Below are 20,650 nucleotides of genomic sequence, written 5' to 3'. Positions count from 1 at the left end.
TGGATTTATTATGTTTTGGATGTTTTGGAATTTTATGTGGTCATTACAACTATATATCCATAAATAATATATATTTGATATTCATTTTAACAAACAAATTTGGTCATATTTAGTTTAAAGATGTCAGCAGATGTAGCTTCATACCGTGGCAGAGATGGTGGTGGTCAAGATCAACCAAATCCTACTACGATCCCCTTCAATTGCGAGTCAGGTATTTTAAAATTTATTTCTAATATAACCTTATTATACAACATACCAAATTATAAGATGCACTTATTTAAAGCAATACAGTAGCTCCACCAAAGAGAAAAGGTCGTGGGCCTTCTGCTGGGAAAGATTTAAATGATAGAAGGTGAGAAGTTGGACATCCACTACCCATAGTGGTTGACCTTATCACGTACAAGGTGGTGGGAATGGAACATGCTGCTTTTGTCTACCTTTTGGGCACCCCAATTCACACCAGCGATTCTAGGATATTATCAGGATTGGACGAGTGTCCCAAAACGGTATAAGGACAATGCCATTAGTAAAGTAAAGGTAAATTTTTTTGAATTTACTTTAATAATAATTGTATTATAATTCCATCACGATTAACATGTTTTCTATTGATTGTATCACATCTATCAAATAAATGGGCGACAAGATTATACCCCCCTCATTGACAGTATCAATACTGAGATGGCTGAGAGATACTGAGATAGGAAAAGTAAGACGCACACTCACTTCAAAAAGTTCTACAAAGGACCAGATGATTGGGACGAGGTCCTAAAGAATCCACCCAAAGATGTCAACGCCGATGAATGGAAACAAATTTGTGAGTTTTTCAGGAGACCAAAGTTTATTAAACGCTCAGTGAAGAACAAAATAAACTGAGACCAAATGAAGTACTCTACAACACAAGGCACGAAATGAGACCAAACCTCATTGAGGAATGGAAGGAGTATCACTGCACAAAAAAGAATAAGAATTTTGTCAACGAGGATGTTGAACGAGATTATGTAAGTTTAACTTTATTATCAATTCACATAATTATATTTTTTTTGTATTATAATATTTTTTTAAAACAGGTTAAGTTGAAGTCAACTCTTGAAGCTGAGACTCAAAAGACAGTTGAATCTGGTACTGATGATTCTTCCTCGGTCGATCAAATGAAGATATTAAGTCAATTTCTTGGTGAAAGGCGGGGCCACCAGCAATGAGTTGGTCGCAAACTAAAGGGAAAATCGTTAACCCGTCCCTCTCAAAAATCTCATTCTCAGGCACCACCTCAACAGTCGACTGAGGAAATGCGTGAATTGGTTGATATTGTGAAGGTCATGAATGAGCAGCTTCAGTACGTGTATGTAATGCCCCAAATTTCCTAATAAGGTTTAGGACCTTGATTAGGAGGCTGGGAGGGCCATAATTGATTTATTATGCTATTAAATGATTATATGCATGTTTAGGTGTATTAAATATGCATGTGAACCCATTTCTGATTCAATGGGTGATTTTCATATTTTGGCCATTTCGAGCATATTTGGCATATAGGTGATATGTGTGTGGTGCTTTAATATTATTTGGTTACGCTAGGGTTACTCTCAGCACGAGACGATCCTAGGAGGTAAGCTAGTGGGAAAGTCACAACAGGATTTATTCTTGACTCGAAGTGAGTCAAGGGGTATTTAGCACATTACCGAGTTATTGGGTAATGGGAATAAGTATTTGATGATAAATTGGGAGTTAGTAAGATCAGGGGGAAATTTTGGAGGTTTTGACTATTTTGCCCTGGGATGTTTTCGGGACCCGAGCGTTAGGTTTTGTTTGAGGCTACATAAGCTTGAAGTAACCTTTTAAGAAATAAAAAGAACGTTCAGTAAGTTCTCTCTCCCTCAAAGTTCCATTTTTGTCTCCCGATCGCATTTTCTAAGGAAACTTGAGTTCTAGATCTCAGATTCAGGCGAGGATCGAGGCATAGTGATCCTAGGGAATATTAGAAGCTTATTAGCCAGAGGATTTAGTTGGGAACAACTCAATCAGAGGTAACTCAAGTTTTAAGTTCTAAGTTTTTAAATTTTTTAAGCTTGAATTGGATTTTGTGTTTTGATGAGTTTTTGATTTAATTGAAGCTTGGTTTTTATGGGTTTTGGATCATGGGGATGTTTGGGAACTTTGATTTTGGGATTTGGAGATGTTTAGATAGGTTTTTGGAAGGTTTTAAAATGGTAAAATCGGGGAAAAATTGCTGGTTCGTGGCTGGGACGCGACCCTCTTCTTGGGCACCACGGCCCAGGCTCGATGAAGCAGGTGGAGGATTTTGAAAGGGCTGGGGGTCACGGCGCTTGGTTAGTGGAGTCGCAACGCTTGGTGCCATTTTTGGCCAAAATGATGTTTTGAGCATTAGAACTCAAACCTTAGGCCTCGGGATCGTTCCTACTACCCGGTTTAGTGGGATTCAATGTCCCAGAGGCTAGGTCTTAGTTCCAGGATTGGTTTTAGAACTTGAACTCATTGGATCACCGTTAATGGTTGTGACTAGGTTATCACTGGAAGCTTGGAATCAAGATCGTGCTTGTGGCGTGTTTATTGGTAACCTGTGCTTGGACCAAAGGTAAGAAAACTGCACCCCATATGTGACGTTCATGGTTATTATTGAGGCATGTCGAGTGTTTAAATGTGATGCATGTGATGCATGAGAAACATGTGATTAGGGCATGCCATGAATGTTGAATATGAGATTGATCAGAGCCTGAGTCTCTGTGTTTATGCATGATCATAATTATGCTAGCAACTGTTAAGTAAGCATGCTGAATGCCTTACATTTGGATATTTGACATATGATATATGGTTGGTAGCATTGCTTACTTGTGCATGGCACTGACTAACTAGTCAGAATTAGCAATGGTGTTAGTATTAACTGTGAAACTGTGACCTACTGGTCAAGTTCGGCAGTAGTACTGAGCACTGGTCACCTGGTATTGACTTAAAATTCAAGAATGGACTTAGGGTGTTAACGTAAGCTGATAAAGATTAGATCTAATCAACATCTGCATTGAATGACTCAAATGAGAATTAATGCCGGACCAACCTCAAGTTTGATGAAAACTGTAAGCGCTTGTCTAGCCAAAGGCTAGTCATTTAGAGCCAGGGCCAGCGAGCCCCGGTGACTGTTTAGTCACATGGCTATGGGTGCCGAGCACCGTAGTGACTTACCCATCAGTCAATCATTTTTTTAAGCTAATGACTTACCCATCAATCACTCATTTGTTTAAGCTAGTGACTTGCTCGTCAGTCACTCATTATGGTTTACCAGAACCTCAAGTGTTAAATCACTTATCTGATTAGAGCTATAAGCTCCTTCATGGTTAACGTAACCACAAAGTGATATTCACTCATCTGTTCAGGGCTATAAGGTCTGTATGATCATAATGATCATCATTTGCATGGCTGTGGATGCTGAGCCCCGTGGTGACTTTCTTGTCAGTCACTCAATATGGTTAATGGAACCACTAGTGTTAAATCACTCATCTGATTAGGATTGACTTGATAGTCATCCAATTAAGAGGGTAGGATTTCTTATCCTAGATTCCCCAACATTATCTGAATTTATTTGCATGCTTGAATAGAGCGATATTTGCTAGGCATGCCAGATGTGATTTGATGACATGATATGACTGTTCATGAGCATATTTAGTTTTCTTGCTTGGCTTGGGCTCACGGGTGCTATGTGGTGCAGGTAAAGGAAAAAGAAAGCTGGACCATCCTTGAGTTTGAGAGTTTAGGTGACGATGTGTACATATGCGGCTGCTCGACCACCACGGACGAGGGTTGTAAGAGGAACTAGGGTTAAACCCTGTTTTGCCGCTTAGATCAACTGGTTGTAAATATTTTCTTGTAATGAACCTTTAAATTATATTTTTGGGATCCCAATGTAAACAGTAAACATTTTAGTGAAACGCTATATCTTAACCAAAATTTTTAATCCTAAACTGCTAATCATACTTAGTTACACGATTATGGCCAAATGACTCGATTAGCGAGTTTAGCACTGTTTAAAATGTGCACCGTAATGGTCCCTGGAGCTTAGGGCATTACAATTTGGTATCAGAGCGAGCCAAGGTTTATGGTTCCTGAAGAAAAGTTGGGCATGTACACTCGTCACTGAAGATTGCTTCACTTAGGGAATGGTAACTATTTATGTAGTTATGTGCTTAACTGCTTAAATAAAATGTAAATGCTTTACATGCATAGTGTATTAGGGAGCATGAGATTCTGATAGAGCCTGGCTCTTGACTATATGATTACATGCTTCCTGAATATATATATATATATATGAATGTGATCATATGATTACCTGCTCCATGAACAAATATAATTGTGATATTTGCATGCTGGAGTTGGGGGCATGGTGTGAATGTTGGAAGAGCAAGGATTATGATTGGTGTATGAATGCCATAGGCATGTTTTTAGCACTGCAGTGGGTTGTGATTGTGGTGTGGTATGATTGATCCCGTGGGGAAAGCTCTTGATATGCTCATCATGATTAATGGGTCAAGTTATTGACTGCAGATTCAATCAGCAGGTTTATATCCAAGGAAGATAATGAGGCCTGGTGGTGGTTATATAGAGGCTGGGAGTTTCAGTCAGGGGTTGAGTTCGTCATCTGCCCCTCATAATTTTCAACAAATGTTTACAGATTTGCAATCAAGACTGCAGAGACAGGAAGCAGAGATTAGGTGTTTGAAGCAATAGCATAATCTGTTGGGAAGCAACTCTTCCTTTATCATGCCAGGAGTGGCACCAGTTTTGGCTCAGCCTAGGGTTGAGAGCAGGTGGGAGTTCCTCTGTGGAAGATTCCAGGAGTTTTACCCTCCAGTCTTTGAGGGAGGCCTAGATCCATTCAGAGCTGAGCAATGGATGGGCATGATCAGTTCCATTCTTGATAGTATGGGGCTGGTAGGTCACGATAGGGTGATCTGTGCTACATATGTATTGTGGGATGATGCCCAGACGTGGTGGGAATTAGTGTCTCAAACACGAGATACTGTTGTGATGGATTGGAAAGAATTTAGGCAGTTGTTCAATGAAAGAAACTATCGTGATGCAGCTAAGACTACTAAGATGAATGAGTTCCTGAATCTTGTTCAGGGAAAGGCATCAGTAACCGAGTATGTTAATAGATTTAATGGGTTGGCCAATTTTGCTTTTGATATGGTGCCCACAGATGAAGCTCAGAAGGAAAGGTTTATTCAAGGGTTGAATTCCAGAATAGCTCAGGGCATTAGAGTTGCCCCAGTGCATGAAATCTCTACCTATGCTCAGGTGGTAGAGAAGGCTCTGGCTATTGAGAGCATAAGAAATGAGAAGGAGAGTGCTAGAGAGCACAGATTTCAAGCAGTGATGCCCCCATTTATTGGAGAAAGCAAGAAGGAAAGCTAGAAGACTCGTCCAGTATGCACTCGATGCAAGAGGCGTCATCTGGGAGAATGCCGAGCAAAGGCATGTTTCTTATGTGACATGGTTGGACATTTCAAGAAGGATCTCCCAAGGCTAAGAAAGGATGAGAAAAAGGGGATAGAAAGCTCGACTCCAGCTCAAATGTTTATTCCGAGGCAGTGAGAGACTGAGACTGAGACTAGTTCCTCAGGGGTGGCCGGTCAGCTTTCTAGTTCTGATTTTTGAGTTATGCTGAATGGTTTTTGTGCCATGCCGTCTCTTTTTTTGTTGCTTATATAGAATCATAGAGTTGTTATGAAGATTGCATGGTTATGTTATGATGGGAAAGTAATACTGTATTGGTAATTTAAGAGATGAGTAGGGTTATGATGAAAATGACTCATCAATGGTTTTGATAAAGCTAGTTATGACTGGTTTTGGTACGATCCGGGGTATGGATTGGTTAAGTAATTGTGGAGCAATGCTAAATTGCAAGGAAAGGATAGTAACTCTTGGCCTTGAGAGTGGAAAGCCTTATGACAGTTGGCAATGTGCATGGATTTTGTATGATGAGGACATCTGTATTTTGAGCTAGAGTTCTATTGCAGGGAGATGCATGGAACTCTTAGCTAGTGTGGTGGATACCACTTAGATTGTGCTAGTGGGATCATGACAGACTGGATTAGTTTGTGAGTTTCTGGATGTGCTTCCAGGGGATCTGCCAGGGTTTCCTTTATATGAAGAAATTGAATGGTGATTAGATTAGTGCCCAGGAATGGAATCAGGTCTAGGGCACTGTTTTTGAACGACTTCAGCAAAGTTGTAAGACCCAAGGGGTTCAGTTATTGAGTAATATGACATTCTCTAAGGTGGATCTTAGATCTGGGTAGTACCAGTTAGAGATCAGAGAGAAGGTTAAACAAAAGATTGTTTGTATCAGGTAAGGGCACTGGGAGTGCCGAGTTATGATTTGAGAGGGTAACTAATGTTGATTCGTCTTGATGAATTAGATGGACAGAGCATTCAAAGGATTATTTGAATGGGATTTGTGTTCGTCTTGGACGATGGTATTGTGATGTATTTCTTGCGGGAATTTTCCAAGGTCAAGGAGCGCCTCGGTAGGCAGGAGTTTCCTTGGATGGGCAAGATATTATATGTGCCTTGGGAAAGAGTTCTGAGTCTTCTTGCAGATCAGAATCAATTAGTATGTGGTTATGAAACCTCAGTGACAGGGAGAAGTGATTGCTTATGCAATACGTTGGTTAAAGGATCTTACCAGAACTAGAGTAGAGTCTCTAATGGGCCAGGTGGTCAGTTTTATGCTTGAGATTACTATCTCAAAGAGGATTAAAAAGGAAAACAATTAAGTGAACCACAAATAGGAAAGATTGAGTGGAAAGTCTTAGCTGGATTAGCTAAGGATTAAACAGTGTCAGGTATGAATTTATTGAGGTATAAGGATCGGATTTGGAATCCGATGGACACTTAGATTAATTGAGATTCTGGATGAATCTTATGCTACTCTCTTATTCTCTTCATTTAGATATCATGACAGTGTACCAATGTTTGAAAGCTTAATATTGATGGCCTGGGATGGTGAGGGACATAATGGAATACGTGGTAAAGTTCTTAACCTATTCGCAGGTCAAGACAGAGCATCAGAAATCAGTAAGGCCATTGTAGCCTTTGAGTATTTTATAGTGGAAATAAGGAAACATCGCGATGGGTTTCGCGGTGGGATTTCCCAGGTTAGTGGGTCAGCGTGATTTGGATTGGGTCATTATGGACCATTATGTAAAGTGAGCCACTTCTATCAGTAAGGATAAGTAATGCAGCGGATCCGTGTTCAGATCTCTATGTGAAAGAGATAGTGCGCCTTCATGGAATTCAAGGTCTGTTTTATCAGATGGAGACCCTATTGTTACTTCCAGGGCTTGGAAAGGTTAAGGAAGTCGATGAGTATATAGATGGAATTCAGTACAGTTCATTATCCTCAGACTAATGATAATTAGAGAGAGAGTTCACTACAACAAATAACCCTTTCTACAACACAAGAATATAACTTTATTGAAAAAGTATTATAATAACTAATAAGTAAAGTAAAAAATTCGGTAATGAAAAAGAGGGAAATGAAATAAAAAGGTGGCATCTGTGGAAAGCCCGCTCAAATAAAACACATTTTTTTTATTTAACTTTAGAATAGTTTCAATCACTTTTCCAAAAGTGAAAAAACCTCCTCATTTCCAATCTCATTCCAAACCCAATTCTTCTTCCTCAACTCTGAAACACCCAAACCTAACCTTTGAGAGGCTGACATTCTCCTTCGTCTATGCTCGATCTTCGACTTCCACGGCCATACCCCATCAACGGGGAGCTCTTCAACTCAAGCTACTGGAAACAAAGAAATTCAGAAGGAAATGAGTGAAAAACCAAATGTGGTTGTTAGCTTGGACTAGAAGAAGAAGATCAAGTGTGAGTAATACTTTCAGGGTTTGTTCATGGGCCTCTGCTTTCACTCAAGGAGCAGATTGAAATACTTAGCTGGGAATGTTTGTTTTCTTTAGGAGCTTCCGTAGGAAGTTTTGGTTTTTACTTTGTGAGATCTTGTTTTATTACTCTGGATTTCCAAACGTGATCCACCTTATGTTGTCTTAGATCTTAGCGAAATTACTGTTTCAGGTGTTTGAATGCTCAGGGTGAATTGGATCTAGTTTCGAAATAATTTCTATTCAAATCTCCATTCTTGTCAGGCCTAACTTTTTCTTGGTGAATTTTGTTGTACCTCGCCGGGGTGGTGATAATATTGTATACGAATTTCTATGAGACATTAGAGATCGATAGTGAAATGGGATCACAAGTTTATTAAAATTAGTACCTTTTGTAGACTTAAATCCTAATACATATGTGAAGTTTTTCATTCCCTGATTCGAAATATTTCCACTACTGTGTATTTAGCATGCATTGGTGTGCCTATAAGAGTATGTGATTTGATTATCAACAGTCGAATGACGACGTTGGGCTGCATGATGATACTCCATATTTTGTTGATTTTGGCAATTGTGTTAATGTCTTAAGTTCACCAAATTTCTGCCTTTTAGGTGCTGGATACAATCTCCATTTTGGTCGTGCTTGTTTGTTTTTATATCTCGACATAACAAGATGGTAAGAGTTTTCTCTTCCCATTATTCCTTTGTTCAAAGTTGGGTTTTGATGTTTGATTATTTATTTATTTACTACTACTATTATCATTATTATGGATTTGATTTATAGCATGGGTAAGTGGTCCATTTCGCGTTTGGAGACATGCAATGAAAATAAGCATGCATTAATAATTTTGAGTGATTGAAATGGTTAAATGCTTGTAAATATTACCAAGTATTTTGAATTTTCAAAATTTGACATTTATAATTTTTTTTTAAATTACATTTATCTTGCTGCAAATATATATATATATATAAATATGTATTACATTTATCTGTTTTATTGCTTATCAATCATCTTCACTTTCTACGTAGGTTGTTCTTGCTGCTTCCATCGTAACCAAGTCTGGGAAAGGTGTGTATTTGTTTGTCTTACATTTTTTTATTTAATTTATTTATCAGTAATATTTGAGTTTTGAGTTTGTCAGTTTCAAAATTTCATGTAATTACATAAAGCTGGACAAGAGAGAATACTTTTATTGTAATTGTAGAACTCATGTCTTGTTCAGTTGCTAATGTGCTGTCTCGTGTACAGTTCAATTGCTAAATGTCTAAACTACCCTAGGAATGTTATATTATGGGTTAAGATGATGGTAATGAAACAACCACTTCGATGTAAAACTGGATTTTATAATGAAGTTTTGTTTAGATTTTTATTATTTTTATGTTAGCTACCTAAAAGAATGCAATTGTGGAAAGAGTTTGCCGTGGATACAGGCCATATTTTATAGGCAGATCAGAAGATTGATTGAAAGGAACTGGTAAAGTACATTGTTCATGGAGGTTTCTGGTAGCTCATAAGTCTTTAAACTCTGCTTTCTCACATAGTAAAGTTATTTTGTAGCAACAACTTCATAATGGATTTTTTTTTGTTTTTGTTTTGGGTAAAATGGGATAGGAATGTGAATGTGAATGAAACTTTCAGAATAATGGTGCACCTCTTGGCATTGTCTAAACCTTTGTCTTTATTTTTATTTTTTTTCTACACCTTCTCCTTTTCTTTCTTGCATATAAAATCCTTGCAGTAATTTCTTTGATTTTAAGGGCAAGCACCATTTTTACATATAATTTTTCACTGTCCTCGAGTACCTAGCATTGTTATTTATTTTCATCTGTACATGAGTAAAATGTTGTTAAGTTTCATTATGCAAGTGATTAGGAGTTCTAATTGGTGGTTTTATTTCTTGCTTTGGTAGTACTTGTTTCTAGACAATTTGTGGACATGTCTCGCATAAGAATAGAAGGTCTTCTTGCATCTTTCCCAAAGTTGATAGGCACTGGAAAACAGCATACATATTTTGAGACTGAAAATGTTCGCTATGTTTACCAGCCTATTGAAGCTTTGTACTTGCTACTTGTTACAAACAAACAAAGCAATATTCTGGAAGATTTGGAGACACTGCGACTGCTCTCAAAGCTTGTATCTTTTTTTTTAAACGGTTTATGATTTTTATCACATTGTCCACACAAAAGCCATTTTTTTACATGTTTCTATGTTGGGTTTATTATGAAATGTTTTAGCATGTGTATTCTTCTCTGCCCTTTTTCTCTCTCTATTAAAAAAATATTATATCACATGAATAACTTGGCAACTTTCCCCCTTTACCATAGATATTTTTTGTTCTGCCTTTTGTCAATTATTCTTAGCATGTATGTTCTAATTTCTATGAAAAGGGCATGAGAGATGTATTATTAGGCAAGAGCACAAAGACTGTTTCCACTTCTTTTGTTCTACTCCACTTTTGTTAAGTGTGAACTTAAATTCATGTGCACCATTAGCTCACTTTGCAAAATAAGAAATCATTTTTCTGTATTGGCATGTTGAAGCCTTTACAAAAATGTCAACAACTTCATTTGCCTCACAAATCTCTTAGTTAGGAAAAGTATGACATTGGGGTCTTGGTGAACCCTGAAAATTTCCAGCTGAGCCTTCTGCCATGTATACCTCACTGTGGTGTTTCTTTTGGTCTTATTTATTCAATTTTTTCCCCTATTTTTTTTCAGTCTTTTGTACAGTATATCCATTTTACAATTTGAATGGGTTTTATTTCCATCAAATTGTTATCTAAATAAGTAGGTGGAAATATCTGTATAAGTTTATTCCTTAACTAGCTTTAGGTGCCGGAGTATTCTATGTCTCTAGATGAAGAGGGTGTTTGCAGGAATGCTTTTGAGCTGATTTTGGCTTTTGACGAGGTCATCTCTCTTGGACACAAGGAAAATGTAACTGTAGCTTAGGTTAAACAGTACTGTGAAATGGAGAGTCACGAAGAGAAGCTGCACAAACTTGTAATGCAGAGCAAGATTAATGAGACGAAAGATGTCATGAAACGTAAAGCTAGTGAGATTGACAAAAGCAAGGTACTGTACGAGGCTTCTGAAATGGCCTATTCAGTAGTTTTATTCATTGTATAATTTCCTTCATTTGTATGTTATATCAACATTGCACATCATCATATCGTTTGCAATTTGAAAAGAATAGGGATGATAAGGGAGGGTTTATGTCAATGGGCTCAGGAAGAATAGAGAGTAGCTTTAGTGAGATGAGAATTTCAAATACTGGAAGCGGTTTTGGGAGTGGTTCTGGTTTTGGATTGAACACTGAGATCGATCCATTTTCTATCAAGTCTAAAGGTTTGTTCATGCTCTTTAATATTGAATTTTATGTGTAATGCTGGTACTTGTTTCAACTTTACTTTCAGTTCTTTCAAAATAATTCAGCAGTACTTAATTATACTCTTTGAACTGGTCAGTTCATTTAAGATTCAATTTTGAGAGCGTGCTTCGTTAAGTTCTTTTTTGGTTGTCTTGTGACGAATATCAAATCTATTCCATCTCTTCCAACACCATTGGTTTAATTGTATATTCTATATTAACAAGGTTCAGGTCGTCAACCTTCGGCTGCCAATGCTCCTCCGAAAGGTCTTGGTATGCAGTTAGGGAAATCACAAAGGACTAACCAGTTCTTGGAGTCTTTGAAAGCAGAAGGGGAGGTTATCCTTGAAGATGTGCAGCCAAAAGTAGGCCAATCTAGATCATCTGCCCCACCTTTAACTGATCCCATCACTTTGGCTGTTGAGGAGAAACTAAATGTAACACTGAAATGAGATGGTGGTGTCAGTAACTTTGATGTTCAGGGAACACTGTCGCTGCAGATTCTAAATGCAGAAGATGGGCAAATCCAAGTTCAGGTAATGTAGTCCAAGCTACTTTCTACTTGTAATCCTTGTGATAGTTTAATTTTAAGATGAGATATAATGTATGTGATGACATAGTAGGTAAGCTTAGACCTTGTCTTAATGTGTCATCAGGCTAGGAAACTAGTAATAATGTTTCTTCAGTGAGTCAACAGGAGGCCTCCTGTCTTTGTGTTTGATAATGGACTTCCAAGGTTGTCCTTCAACTGTCCTGCTTTAGTTTGTCTTGTTATAATTGTGCTATGATTGTCAGGATGATTTGATATGCTGAACAGACTAAGAACATCTTAAGTAATTTAGTTGATGCTGTTGACAATTTGTCGTATCTTCGAGCACTGATCTGTAGACTTATCTCAGTTTTTGGTTCAAAGTTTCGATTTTGAATTTTTCTTACAAACATTTCATCTGGGTATCAGTATAATTTCGATTTTAGTCACCATAATTGCTTAATATGGTTTTTCTTTCTGGGTTATTGATCTCTTATGTAATTGAAGTTAATTTTATTGCCTATAAACTTATATTTATGAGAATTTCCATTTATTAATGCAGCATTTTGATTCATATCTTGTTAATGAATTTTCATAATTTAATCCGATAAAAATCAATTTTTTAGTTGGAGTTTATACTGCTTTTATTCATGTTGTTTCTGATAGTTTTTAGTAAATTCTCTTACATGGTTAAATTGTGTCTACTAACTGCATAGTCAATGCATTACTTCATAAGACCACTCAAGATAGTTTTATATGTAGTTAAGGAGTCTAATTAGTTAGCATCAGGATTAGGACTCCTAGTGAGACTAATTAGGCTCTTGGGCTTTCATTAAAATTTTCAATCTTTATTTTTAATACTTGTGCTCTGTAACTGTAAATTTTCTATATATAGGGAGCTTTGGAAGATGAACTATCCGCAGCAGAGAGCCAGCAAAAACCTTGGACATAGTATTAAGATGGTAAGCTAAAGATTTACTACATATTTTGAGTTCTTTCTTCTTTGAATTAAATCTGGTATTTTTATATGTATAAATATGTATATTCTACCTAAAAACCCCTTTCTTTTGTGGTCAATCTTTTCTAACTGGTTTGTTGAATTAATTCGAGTTCTGTAGCTATTAGAAACAATGGTAAAGAACTGTGGGGATTACAGTAACATCTGATTATTGAGACAATATTATTATTTTATAGAAGCAAATATTCAATTAGGTTTAAATTGCATAATTATTATGTTTGTTAAAGGTGCCTTTATTTAAAGTGCAATACCGATAAAATGGATATTTGGAAGACTTTTTGATGTTCCATTTGGCCATTCCTCACTGAGTTTGGTCGTTCAAGGAAATTGGTAATTTATTGAAGCATAGGCTCAAGTTTCATTTATGATTGTGCTTTGTTTGTGTGTAATGAAGTACCAGCAGCACTCTATTCTCACCCTATTTTATATTCCTTCTTATTGCTTGACATGTGAAATCTTATTACTATAAGATGAAAATTAATATTAAGACATTAACTTTTTATTGCTCTTGTCAGGTAATGAGAGGAGTGTAAATTGTAGAAGATAGTGAGAAAAAGAGCATTGTTCGCATTGCTCTAAGTTGTCCGAATTGTTAAGGATATTATTTTTGCCAAACAAAGTTGGATAGGCGTTTATTTCCCCGTCTTTTTGTTTAGTAACTGTTTTCCAAACTTTTATTGGTGGAATTGTGCTCTCTTCTAGTTCTCTATGCATCTAAATTATTTTCTCTGATTAAGAATTTGTATGGATTGTCACTTTTGAAACACGTGGATTGTAACATTCAGGCAGATATGCAAGTGAGGGAGAAAATCTTGGTCTTGCTTGACTCTTGGCAAGAAGCTTTTGGTGGGCCTGGAGGAAAGCATTCTCAATATTATTGGGCATATGATGAATTAAGGGTATGCATTTAGCTCAATCTTTTAGATGCTATGTGCTCTTCCTCCCTGTGGCACTAAATCTAGAAGAGTTCTTTTTTCCTTTTCAATTGTTCTCACCTTTTTAGGTTTGATATAGAAATTTGGTATTATGAGATTTGATTTGCATATGATGGAATGTTGCTTTTTATGTCGTGGGACATAAAAAGCTCAACTTAAATTTCATTAGTGCTACTTCAATAAGTTTAGTTATCACTATCCTTGTTTGAAAAATTATAGCTATATTAGTGTTTTAAGTTAATAGAATTTTGAAGTCTAAATGAAGGGGTTGACATTAAATTGCATGGACCATAAATCTGAAGCATATGAGCTTGTACGGCAAGGATTAAAGGTGAGGGTGTTGTCTAAAATTTTAATGTTCTATTTTGTTTTCAAAATCAGTAGGGTCTTTAGTTCTCTAAGGCTTTTTTGTCTCTTTGCAGAATGATCTTAAAAGTCATGTATGCTAGCATGTTTATGGTCTTCTTTATCGGTCCGATAGAGAATACAGGGAGGCAATCAAATACTATAGAAATGCACTGGGGATCGATCCAGACAATATTGAAATTTTGCGGGATCTATCACTATTACAGGTATGCTTTTGATGTTAATTTTCTTCTTTTAGAGACTTATGCTCTGTTGGTAACTTATAAACAATATTGAAGTTTAGCACTTATATTTTCTGTTTCAAAGTTAACTGGAATACATGACACTTGTTAAATATAGCTGCTAGCATCATGCTTGTTTATTACATCATTTTTTGTGAGAAGTGCCTTTTTCTTGATTTAAATCCTTAATTTGTTTTGGTTAATGATGGCTCTTTATCTATTGTGGTACAGGCGCAAATGCGAGATTTGGCAGGGTTTGTCGAGACAAAACAACAACTCTTGTCTCTAAAATCAAATCATCGTATGAATTGGATTGGCTTTGCTGTTGCTCATCATTTAAACTCAAAGTACGAATTGGACCTTATTTATTGATCCTTTATTTATATATATTTATCTTTCTAATGGCCATCATTTACAGTGACAAACCTAAATTGTTTTTCTTGTTGGTCCCACTTACTAATGTTACTCAAATACTTAATGTTTGATATAAACAACCAAGAAGTTTCCAAACTTATGTTCTCTCATTCGTAATTCAAATTGATTCGTGCTTTAAACACAACTGGAAATTTCTAGACTATAGACTGTAGATCTATGACTTCATATTTTCAAATAGTGGTTTTGACATTGGTCATGCCATTGCTATTAATTTTTTGCTAATAGCTGTCATGGTTCATGCAGCTGTTCTCAGTAAAAAAATTACACTTGTAATTCATGTTCTGAATTTATTGTCAAAAAGTATGTTACATAGTGTGATGTAAGCTGAACCTTTTAAAAATCTAGATCAAATAAATCATGTGGAAGTTAATACAGTCCATCCGTTGCTTTTAGAATATGTTATTCCTCTCTTTTGTACATATGTTTAAGTATTATATATATATATATACAAACAATACTTTTTTTTTCTTTCTATACAGCATATGTAAATATGTAAGAATAGTTCCTCTTTACATTTTTAGTGGATAAATTCTTCTTGATTGTGTGTTTGGGTTATTAAATTTGAGTATAAGTTTTGGTCTATTAAATTTTATTTTTTCTTGTTAGTGCTTTAAAAGCAGTTGAAATTCTGGAAGCATATGAAGGGACACTAGAAGATGATTTTCCTCCTGATAATGAACGTTGTGAACATGGGGAAATGCTTTTGTATAAGGTATTCTAAGTGGTATCTTCTGTATATTGTTTCTTATGTTATATATTAATGTAGATCTTATAGGTGACTAGCTGTCTATTATGTTGATTTTTAGGCTTGTTTTTTGATATGGGTTTTAGTTATTGTTAGGTTTTGTAGTTATCTAGAAGTTTTGTGTGTATTGGAGCTGTTACTGGCTATTTATGTTTCAGGTTTTTCCCCACCTATTCTTGTGGTCTTTTTTTTAGGTTCCCTTGGTTTTCCCCACAGAAGGTTTTGCTTGCCTTTCAGGTAAGCTTTTGTTTAAGCGTGTGGCTGAGAAGCTTTTATTTTGACCCTCTTTTTGTCTTGAGCTGCATAAGGCCAACTGATGACTAAATTGTCTTTGGAGTGCAGGCTGTAAAGCAACTACTGAGGTTGAACGCTGAACACCCAGATACACATCGCTATTTAGTATGTATCTCTGTTATCTATGGCCATCGTGTTTGTATATGTTCTTATCAGTTTGTGGTGATCTGTCTATTCCACTCGAACTTATTGTTAACTGCTCGAATAAGAGGAATAGCATGAGCTTCATAAAGGACCTCTAACAGCCATATTCACATTCTACTTGTTAATTTGGATGCCATACTTGATGCCTTGTTGGTTACTTATGTTCTTAATAATAAAATTACTTTTTTTTTTACAATGTGCAGGTATATTGAGATGATTTCTTTGGAGCAATTTTTGACAACATTTGTAGTTGAGGCCTTTAGAATGGAAGAATGTATTTCACTAATTTTTGTATACATTTCTTTTTTTGTATTTAGTGATAAAGGAATCTGAATTGGGCATAAATTATGTTGTAATATGATTTCTTAAGCCTAGACTAGTAGACTAAATATTTTAATTACATTTGAGTAATTAATAAAAATCTATTTATGTTACCTTATTTGGCTTCAACTTTCATATTTGTTTTCCTAGTTTTGTGTAAGTAAAAAAAGATTATGTTTCTCTAAACTAATATAACACATGTGTTATACTAAAGTGTAGTATAACACAAAAAAAATGTTATATAATCGCCTATAAATAACATAATTAAACACTTATCTATACATTAAAATAACACAGAAATTGTGTTATCATTGACAGTACAATAACACATCTGTATAACACTGATAAAGTGTTATGTAAAGTACCCTGACCTACGATAACATAGTCGGTCTTAACACATCATAAAGTGTTATCGTATGTTTTGATAACACATTTTTGGTGTTATTAAAAGAATTTTTTCTTGTAGTGGTTGTCCAGTTATTGGGAAGATACCTTATGGGATGAGGTATGATAGAGGATGTATATCACCCATTCATTGGAATGAGATGGGTGAGATGTTATATCTGGATCCTGAGATGGTTCAGGGGATCATTGAGACTGTTAGAGGTTAGAGCTGGGATGCTCACTTCTCAGAGTAAATGGAAAAAGTTTTACTGAATTGAAAATCAGGAACATAGAGTTCCAAATAGAAGATTGTATCTTCCATAAAGTATCACCATGGAAAGGGGTGAGGAGTTAAGGGAAAGTTGAGCCCTAGATTATTTTGACCGTTTGAGTCCTAGATAGGACTGGTCAGGTTGACTTTGGATCGACCTTATTTTTGGCACTGTCAGTTATATACAATGTATTATGTATTTCCATGCTGAGGACATGGGTTGAAAGAAACTCATGAGTTGATTTATGAGAATCTGGAGATTGAGGCTAAGTTATCCTGTAAGGAATAGCCAGTCCAGATATGAAACAGAAAGAATAAGGTTCTGAGGAACAAAGTGTACCTTGAGTTAAGGTATGTTGCAGAAACAGTGAGGTCGAGGGAATGACCTGGGAAACTAGAATCAGTTGTATGGAATTTATATTCCGGGCAGTTCAAATAAATTTCGAGGATGAAATTTCTGTAAGGAGGGGATAGTTGTAATGCCCCAAATTTCCCAATAAGGTTTGGGACCTTGATTAGGGGGGGGGGGGGGGGGCATAATTGATTTATTATGATATTAAATGATTATATGCATGTGAACCCATTTCTGATTAATTGGGTGATTTTCATATTTTGGCCATTTCGAGCATATTTGGCATATATGTGATATGTGTGTGGTGATTTATTATTATTTGGTTACGCTAGGGTTACTCAGCATGAGACAATCCTAGGAGGTAAGCTAGTGGGAAAGTCACAACGAGATTTATTCCTGACTCGAAGTGAGTCAAGGGGTATTGTTGACGCGGTTTTTCACCAACAGTGTATTACAAATTTAGCTAGAATAAACTAGTGCTTAAGGGTAAACCGTAAGAATAATAATTCCTCTTAAAGATATTTAAAGATGATATAGTAAGAACACTCACTCCTTTTTACGTGGTTCGGATGTTAAAATCCCCTAGTCCACGAGTCGATATTATTACTGTATGTCTCTCTATATTTCGACAGAGTATTTGCATTACACAGAGAAAACCCAACCCCTTTTCTATCCACGGTCTTGGTATTTATAGGAGAATGATCCCTGGGTAGGTGTTGGGGTTGTCACGTGAATATACATCCCTCTTTGTGACTTGTCATCTACAAATGGTGAATATTACAATATATCTTAAGGTAAGGTCTAATCATTAGGTAGAAATGATCATGGGTTGCCTGGCGTAATCAGACACGTGATGTCTGATTACGCACGTTTTTTTTATGTGTTCGAGAATTCAGGGATAAATGGACATGCGACGTCTGACCGCGCACGTTTATATATAACATATCTAGCTTAATAAACTTGTGGGCATGGCAGGTGGTAAGAGGACTCTGACCTGAGCATAATGCCAGCTCGTGTCCCGTATGCTGTAAGTTATATCCATCTCCAGTTCGTACTTTAACGATTCGTACTCCTTAGCTCGTGTTATTATCTGGGGGGTCACACTGCCTCTACCGAGGAGATGTCAATTTGTGGGTCCCTCAGTATTATTCTTAGATGGCAGTTGTACTCGAGCTACAAACAGTACCCGGGCTGAATATCAGGGCATACATTTGCCCCCCAAGTCCCTGCCTGTGTCTTATGACGTCATTCTCTGACTAATTGCGATTATCAGGGACTTTTAAACTTCCATTGCGATTATCCAGGCCCTACCCATCATTTGAGCACTGGACATGTGGAACGCCATGATTGGCGTCTGTTCGGGTTTCGAGGATTGTATCAAATTGCCTGACCACCTTTTTGTTGTCGTTTCGTCTTTCTAATCATGACCCTCGTATCTTGCCTAGCTTGATCGGACGGTCCTCGTTTCCTTATGCCTTTTACGTATAAATAGGGCTGGCAATTTTCAGTACTCATCACCTTTCATTCGAAATTTTTCTTCATTTTCTCTCTTCCGAGCTTCAAAAACTCTTCTTCTTCTTTTGATTAAAATCCCATAAATCCCCATATTCTCGCCACAAAAAACCCTCGGAAGCCCAGTCATCAAGGATTTCCCCAGGACTCCTCCTTCTACGCTGCTTGAAACTTTCATTTGGAGAACATACTTTAAGTTTCCTATTTTTCGTGTGTTTCAATTTTCTTCCTTTTTCTTTGTCATGTGAATCTGCACTTTATAGTCACCAACAGTAGGCTGTTCCTAAATAACTTTTGGTGCATAGGTTTCGATTTTAGGCGTATTGAGTAGATCTTAAAACATGTCTAGGATTGTGATGTTCATAACTACGTAATTTCTGGGTGATTTCTGGGTAAGTTTAGAAAAAACTCATTCAGGATATGGAAGACGAGAGGTTTTTAGGGTATAAAATCGGGTAGCTTAGGGGTCACGTTTCTTAGGCGGTTTTTCTTTAAAATCCTTTCCCCAAGACAAGTAATGGCTTGATTCTGCTGACACACGGATCCCTGGATATCAGGGGTCTGTTGGAAACCTAGGCTCGTGCCCACGGCAGTGCGTGCCCATGATAGCGCGTGGCATCACACCGCAGGCTGAGATTCAGCTTGCGTGTTAGGACCCCTGGCCTTTGTTATTTCTCCTGTTCAAAAAATTTTATGTCGTCCACTAAAAACTATGTCATTCTTATTCGATAGGCGAGCTGATGGCACCCAAGAAAGGCGCATCCAAGAAGAACGTAGCTGGCTCGTCATCCCAGCAATCTCGCAAGGGAAAGGAGGTTGTCCCTGATTCCCCCTACCTAAGTTCGGCCCCGTGGTGAAGAAAGAGGTCGCGATCGCTCCTGATGCCTTTTTCGAGGCCGAAAGGATTGCCTCCAAGATAACGACCCAAGGAAGGGTTAATAAGATCCTGCTGTCCCATAACATCGACGCTGGGAAGGGGGCTCTCATCGCCTGACCTCCCTACGAGGGGGAGCGGAGCTATGCACCACTCTAGGAGGATTTCGCGGCCTGGAGTGATGAACACTTAAAGGCCGGGGCCTTTCTCCCCCTCGACCAGTACTTCGCGGACTTCCTCAATTATGTGAGGCTGGCACCATTTCAACTTCCCCCGAACTCCTATCGTCTACTGGCCGGACTGAGGTATCTCTTCCAGTTGTAGATGTGGGAGGTCCCCACCCCTGCGGATATCCTTTATTTCTTCTGCCTCAAGGCCAGCCTGGATCAACGGGGATGAGGCGCGGGTTCTACTATCTGACCTGCTTCCCGAATTCACCCGCAGTCATCAAACTGCCCAGCCATCCCAACGACTTCAAAGATCAGTTCTTTATGTCGAATGGGTTTTGCAATTGCGAATACCATTACTTAAACTGTCCTCGTAAGTTTCCTTCCTATTCTCAGCTTGCAAAATTATTATTATTTTTTATTCTTAGATTTTTTGCATGTATACTAATTGGAGCATCATCGTGCAACCATTTTTGCGAGGACGGCCAGATCAGAGACCCTCGGGGGTCAATATGATAGCCTGACGGGGCTTCCACCCAGCGAGAAGGACTACCGCCAGCTTGTCTCTAACGAGATGATGTTGGCGTGTAAATTAATTTCTAAAGGCCATACTTTGGCCCTGAGGAGGACGCGGGCTACTTACACAGTGGCTCGCAAGCTGGCGCCCATCCCCGAGGGATGCGCCGCGGTCGTCAACGGCGACGAGTAGGAAGAGGAGCTCGAGGTGCCACTTGTGTGAAAGAGGTGAGCTCCTGAGATCGCTCGGGAACCTGATGTGGACCGAGCTCAATCGGGGGCAGCAACTGGTCCCT

At 37.6% G+C, this 20,650-nt stretch overlaps 1 long non-coding RNA gene and 1 pseudogene across 1 annotated transcript; both read left to right on the top strand.

The window, feature by feature from the left end:
- Positions 1-8,514: 8,514 nt before the first annotated feature.
- On the top strand, positions 8,515-16,391 carry LOC133805066 (coatomer subunit delta-1-like; annotated as a pseudogene).
- On the top strand, positions 14,569-16,097 carry LOC133804969 (uncharacterized). Its single transcript, XR_009878726.1, has 3 exons — positions 14,569-14,686; positions 15,381-15,756; positions 15,862-16,097. It is a non-coding gene; the product is annotated as an uncharacterized LOC133804969 (long non-coding RNA).
- Positions 16,392-20,650: the final 4,259 nt, after the last annotated feature.

Source organism: Humulus lupulus, chromosome X (assembly GCF_963169125.1).
Source record: "Humulus lupulus chromosome X, drHumLupu1.1, whole genome shotgun sequence".
In the NCBI taxonomy this organism is placed as follows: Eukaryota; Viridiplantae; Streptophyta; class Magnoliopsida; order Rosales; family Cannabaceae; genus Humulus; species Humulus lupulus.
The sequence above is the reverse complement of the archived record's forward strand: the minus strand, read 5'-3'. Positions and strand labels throughout refer to the sequence as shown.